This window comes from Polypterus senegalus, chromosome 5 (assembly GCF_016835505.1).
Source record: "Polypterus senegalus isolate Bchr_013 chromosome 5, ASM1683550v1, whole genome shotgun sequence".
Taxonomy (NCBI): domain Eukaryota; kingdom Metazoa; phylum Chordata; class Cladistia; order Polypteriformes; family Polypteridae; genus Polypterus; species Polypterus senegalus.
Genome location: NC_053158.1, coordinates 198,930,966 through 198,937,473, shown reverse-complemented (window position 1 = coordinate 198,937,473; position 6,508 = coordinate 198,930,966). Strand labels below are relative to the sequence as shown.

General features: G+C 45.5%; 1 protein-coding gene across 12 annotated transcripts in view; it reads left to right on the top strand.

Moving 5' to 3' along the window:
- The window catches only part of si:ch211-285f17.1 (sickle tail protein homolog), a 464,466-nt gene that overhangs the window by 386,223 nt on the left and 71,735 nt on the right, over window positions 1–6,508 (top strand). The gene's annotated exons all lie outside the window — the stretch shown is intronic.

Sequence of the window (6,508 nt, the reverse complement as noted above, 5' to 3'; positions counted from 1 at the left end):
TTTAGAAGAATTAAGTGAGTAGGACTGGCGAGTCTTGTTGGGCTGAGTGGCCTGTGCTCGTCCAGATTCTTCTAATATTCTTCTTCGTTTTTGCTCTAATAAGTTTCCAGCTCTGCCCTCCTCTTTTCGTGACATAATGATTGATTTCACTGGATATTTGGAGATTTTCTTGTCTTCATCTCCTGACTTGTGCTTTTCATGGAGTTGCTTGTTGTGTTGTAACTTGTGACTCCTTCAGAGTTCCTGGAGATCTCTTTCTTGTCTCACTCACTCATCTTTTTGCTCAGCTTTGGTGGCAGATTTGCAGCTTTGCCATACTTTTTCCATTTCTCCATGACTGGTATGACTGGATATTCTGTGACTTGTCTTCATCTCCTGACTTGTGCTTTTATGGAGTTGCTTGTGGTGGCGTCATTTGTTCAGGTTAGTCCACCATACTGGACTTGGCCACTCTAGGATATTCACATTGCTGTTTTGAAGCCATTCCTGTGTAGCTTGGCTTTATTCCTAGGGTTGTTGTCTGTCATATCACAACCCCCCATCCTCTCCCACCCCTAAACCAAGGCGCAGATTATTTTTTTTTTTTGAAGATTCCCATCAGGCTTTCCTCCACGACTTTCCTGGTGTTCACTATAGCATCATAAGCCTTTCAGGGCCTGCTACAAAGAAGCATCCCCACAGCCTGTTCGTGACACCATCACATGTTACGGTGAGGAATGATAATACATAGTGTAACATGGAGTTACATTTCATCAGACCATAAACCTTCTTCCAGCTGACTTCAGAGCCTCTCACGTGTCTTTTGGGACTCCAGCTTACGTGTCATGTCGTGTGTTTTTTTTTTGCGCACTCTCATAAAGCTTCGACTGATGAGGCCCCTGTCTCCAGTCTCATTCGCTGTAGCTTGTAACTCTTTCAGAGTACTCTGAGGTCTCTTGATGGCCTCCCTCAGTCTGTCTTCTTTCACTGGGGAAATTTCAATGGACTGGAAAACGGCAAATCTGATCCCTGGAGAGCATAGCCGCTTGCCCAGGTCAACTTTCAGCTGCTGAGGCAAGGAAGTCCATCGATCTTAGTCTCTGGTGTGTATTTCTTTCCAGGCTGGGGAAATTCCAAAGGACTGGAAAATGGCAAATATGATCCCATTATTTCAAAAGGATGATCGGGCACAGTAAGCGTAATGTTCATCACAGAGGAAACTATGAAAACTTTCAAAATACCTCCATCATCAGTGATGTATCTTGGGGGTCAAAGGGTGTTTCGGGTCTGTTAAAACATCATACACCCTCACCCAGACGACCAAGTCGTGGGGTGATCAGATCTCGGCCTCCATCCCAGTTGCAATTGGCCACTGAGCCTCCCTTGTTGCTCCCTCTGTGGCATCACAGATTGATCTGGCTGCCCTCTTCTTGGCTAAACCGGACTGGCCTGCAAAGCCCCGACATCCCACCTCGACTGGCTCAAAGTGGGTGATCCGGCCCAGCCTACTACACTCCTCTGTCAACTCCTGGTACTTGGCACGTTTCTGCTCTTGAGCTTCTTCTGTGGGTTCTTCCCAGGGTCCCTTGAGTTCCACCATGATCACCTGTTTGGTAGAATTGGAAAAGATGACCAGGTGTGGACGCAGTGTTGAGGCAATGTGCTCTGCCCAGGTCAGCTTTGAGCTGCTGAGGCAAGGAGGCCCACCGATCTCGGCCTCTGGCGTGTATTTCTCTCCAGCCTTCTTTATCTTCTTTGGGCAGCATTGCTTGCTGGTTGCCATAGCCGAGGCTACTCTGTCCGCGACTGCCTTGAGCGCTTGGTCATGCCGTCTGCAAGTGCCTTTGGACAGCTGCTGAGGACGTTCTCAAGGGATCAGAATGGATCTTGGATCAGAAACCGCACTCTGTAGTAATCCATTTCCAGGATGTGATCCCAGGTGACCCCTTCACTTCTGTACCGATTGACACTTTGTCTGTGCTCCCTGCTCTCTTTGACCCACCGTCCTGCTTACTCTTTCGTCCTCCCTGCCTGCTCGTACCTTTAGAAGAAGGTGCCTCGTTTTCACCTGTGGCTTTGCGAAGTTCGGTCACGGGAAAGTAACTGAGACCAGCGTGGCCTCTAGCCACGTTCCCCTCAATCTCCCGCAAGATGTGCCTCAACCGGACCTCCGCCACCTCCAGTGCCTCGCTCGCTCGCTTTCCACTTCTTGCCTGTCCTGACCTCAATTCCCACCGCTGACACCTTTGAATCCCTCGAGTCCCTGTAAAGGAGTGCCTACTTTGTCCTCGACACCATGAACTCTTCTTTTAAACCGCCAAAAGGGAGCAGCAAGATGTTACGACTTAAATATGGAGCCGTGCGTGGAAGGCCGAGCCATCTACGAAGGTACACTGTATTGCCAAAATTTGTTACCCCTCCAAATCATTGAATTCAGGTGTTCCAGTCACTTCCATGGCCACAGGTGTATAACATCGAGCCCCTCGGCATGCAGATGGCTTCTACAAACATTTGTGACAGAATGGGTCGCTCTCAGGAGCTCTGTGAAGTCAAGCGTGCACCGTGATGGGATACCGCCTGTGCAGCAAGTCCATTCGTGACATTTCATAGCTACTAAATATTCCACAGTCAACTCTTAGTGGGATTATAAAAAAGTGGAAGCAATTGGGAACAACAGCAACTCAGCCACCAAGTGGTAGGCCACAGAGTGGGGACAGCGCATGCTGAGGTGTTCAGAAGTCACCAACTTCCCGCAGAGTCCATAGCTACAGACCTCCAAAAGGTCAAGACCAGTGCAGCGTAGAGAGAGAGCTTCATGGAATGGGTCTCCATGGCCGAGCAGCTGCAGCTAAGCCTGACGTCACCAAGTGCCGTGCAAAGCGTCAGACGCAGTGATGTAAAGCCCACCACTGGACTCAAGAGCAGTGCAGACGTGTCCTCTGGAGTGACGAATCACACAATCCGATGGGCGAGTCTGACCAGGAGATCGGGACTCGCCTGACTGCATTGTGCCAAGTGTAAAGGTTGGTGGACGGGGGGATTATGGTATGGGGTTGACCTTGGCTCCTTAGTTAAAGTGAAAGGAACTCTTAACGCCTACGAAGCCATTTTGGACAATTAGTTGGGAGCAGTTTGGGGATGGCAACGTGACCTGTGCACGCACCAGTGCACAAAGCCAGACCTATAAAGAAATGGAGGAGCGAGTTTGGTGTGGAGGAACTTGAGTGGTCTGCACAGAACCCGACAGACCACCTTTGGGATGAATTTGAGCGGAGATGGCGAGCGAGCCAGGCCGTTTCGTCCAACATCAGTGCCTGACCTCAGAAATGCTCTCCTGGTCACAAATTCTACATCTTGTGGAAAGCTTTCCCAGAAGAATTGAAGCTGCTAGAGCCGCAGTGGGTGGGCTGACGCCATATTAAGGCCTACGTATTAAGAATAGGATGTCATTCAAGTTCATGTGTTGTGTAAAGGCAGGAGTTTCAGTACTTTGGGGCAATAGAGTTTTAGCTACTGATTCTCCTCTCCATTGACTCTACCATTGGGACCTCATAAACCAGCAGAGGCATCAGGATCCTGGGAAGGAATTATTAAGAACCAGTAACGACGCACTGCACGATAATGTACAGTGAATCCACTTGACTTGAGTATTCCTAGTTTTCCTCCTCTCTCTCTGTACGTTTATCATTCGTTTGCTCAGAGGTTGATGTGCTTGCTGTTTCCTGAGCAGCTCTTCTTCTCTCCACCCTAGCTGCCCGCTTCTTCTCTTCTTCCGTCAGCATCTTTTTGCATTAAAACTGATTAAGTCCGTGTTTGTGTTGCAGTTGCTTTTTATGTTTTTCTTCATTTTTCACTTAAGCTGGCACTTAAGTCTTCAATCTGCCTCAAGAATGATTTAAGATAAGAAGAGGTAGGGGAAGTGAAGGCGAAGGTGGTAAGGATGAGAACGGCGCCCGTAGGTATGCGCCGCCCTGCTGGCTACTGCAGAGAGTTAATTCTACAATAAAATAAAATGAGGAATAACCTTGGAGGTCAATCATCACCCCAAAGCGGATAGTAGACATCACTTAGTATATGTGAACCAAATTTCAGGTCAGTAGGTCAAACGGTTTGAGAGCTACAAGTGATTTAAAATCCTGGACAGACAAATGGACAGCCCCGGTAACGTATTATATAAGAAAGATAAGATTGAGCAACACGTGGCAAGAACAGGAGTTGTACTGAACAGTCAGCACGGGTTCACAAGAGGAAGGTCGTGTTTTACTAACTTGCTGGTTGGTATTCCTTGAGGAAGCAGCAGAATGATATGATCAGAGTGGAGCAGATCCGGACTTTCAGAAAGTCTTTGAATGAGGTGCCACATGAGAGGGTGGGCATCAAACTAAAAGAAGTGGGAGTTGAGGGTGTGGTGTGTAGGTGGGTGTAGAATGGGCTCAGACACAGGAAGCAGAGGGTCATGGGGGGCACCCTCATCAGAACTGGGTTAAGAGTGGTGGCCAGCAGGGGGCAGTCTGCTATTTTTAACATTATATAAATGATTTGGAAATAAATACAAGTAACAAGCTGGTTAAGTTTGCAGATGATACCAAGCTAGGAAGACATTGTAGAGTATAAAGACTCCTGGGGCCTTGTGCTGCTCATTCTGTATTTATATGTGTTTTATTTTCAAGCGTTAAAATTGAAAAAGGCAGAAAAACATTTTCAGTAATAGCTGCATCTTTCAACATAAATGGATATTTGCAGAAAACCGTCATCCGTGATTTATTGCAAATTCACAAGAGTAGCTGGAAGGTTTGTAATGAGAAAAAAAAAAAAACACATTTTTTTCGGATGGCTTTGGAGCAAATAGGAGCCTCCTTAATGAAAAAAAATAAATAAATAAACAAGAATGACAGGAAAGAAGGAAAAGCCGCCTCCAGCCAGCCGCACTCCTCAATTAGCCAAAGTAATTCAATTAGATGGGGAGCCTGCAGCGCAACACATACTGCTTTTCACGGTTATCATGAATATTTATTATTTTAAGTACAAATGATTTTTCATATTTATAGAATTCATTATTATCACTTGCAAATATTAGTTTTCAGTTTCAAAAAGAAAAACAGAAAATAAACAAGTTAGCTGATTTACCAGTTTAGCTGCCATAACTGATGGGTACTTGACTTTAAACACGAGTGGCTCCACGTGCTCGGATTGTAAGCCTGGCCTCCTTCATCCATTATATGAAACTTCTCATTATAAATGGCATAAAAAAATTTCTGTCTTTATTAGAAGAACAGTGTTGATCAGCAAATATATATACGGTATACACTGTGTGCACAATTATTAGGCAAGTGAGTATTTTGACCATATCATCATTTTTAATGCGTATATTCCAACTCCAAGCTGTATTAACTTGAATGCTTATTGGATTTAAGCACGTCAGGTGATGTGTATTTGTGTAATGAGGGAGGGTGTGGCCTAAGGAGATCAACACCCTATATCAAGGTGTGCACAATTATTAGGCAGCTAGTTTTCCTCGGGCAAAATGGGCCAAAAAAGAGATTTAACTGACTCTGAAAAGTCAAAAATTGGAAAAAGTCTTTCAGAGGGATGCAGCACTTTTGGAATTGCTAAGATATTGGTGTGTGATCACAGAACCATCAAACATTTTGTTGCAAATAGTCAACAGGGTCGCAAGAAACGTGTTGAGAACAAAAGACGCAAATTAGCTGCCAAAGATTTGAGAAGAATCAAACGTGAAGCTACCAGGAACCCATTATCCTCCAGTACTTTCATATTCCAGAGCTGCAACCTACCTGGAGTGCCCAGAAGTACAAGGTGTTCAGTGCTCAAAGACATGGCCAAGGTAAGGAGGGCTGAAACCCAACCACCACTGAACAAGAAACATAAGTTGAAACGTCAAAACTGGGCCAAGAAATATCTGAAGACAGATTTTTTCAAAGGTTTTATGGACCGATGAGATGAGAGTGACTCTTGATGGACCAGATGGATGGACCTGTGGATCAGTAATGGGCACAGAGCTCCACTCCAACGTGGAGGTGGGGTACTGGTATGAGCTGGTATTTTTAAAGATGAGCTAGTTGGACCTTTTTGCATTGAAGGTGAACTCAAAATCAACTCCCAAACCTACTGCCAGTTTTTCGAAGACACTTTCTTCAAACAGTGATACAGGAAAAGACCATGATTTTTATGCAGGCCAATGCTTCATCACTTGCATCGAAGTTCTCCACTGCGTGGCCAGCCAGTAAAGGCCTTAAAGATGAAGGAATAATGACATGGCCCCCTTCCTCATCTGACCTAAACCCTATCGAGAACTTGTGGGCACTTCTTAAACGCTAGATTTACGGGGGAGAAAAACAATACACCTCTCTGAAGAGTGTCTGGGAGGCTGTAGTCACTGCTCCACAAAAAGCTGATCGTCAACAGATCAAGAAACTGACAGACTCCATGAATGGAAAGGCTTATGACTGTTATTGGAAAGAAGGGTGGCTATATTGGTCATTGATTGATTGATTTATTTTTTTTGAAA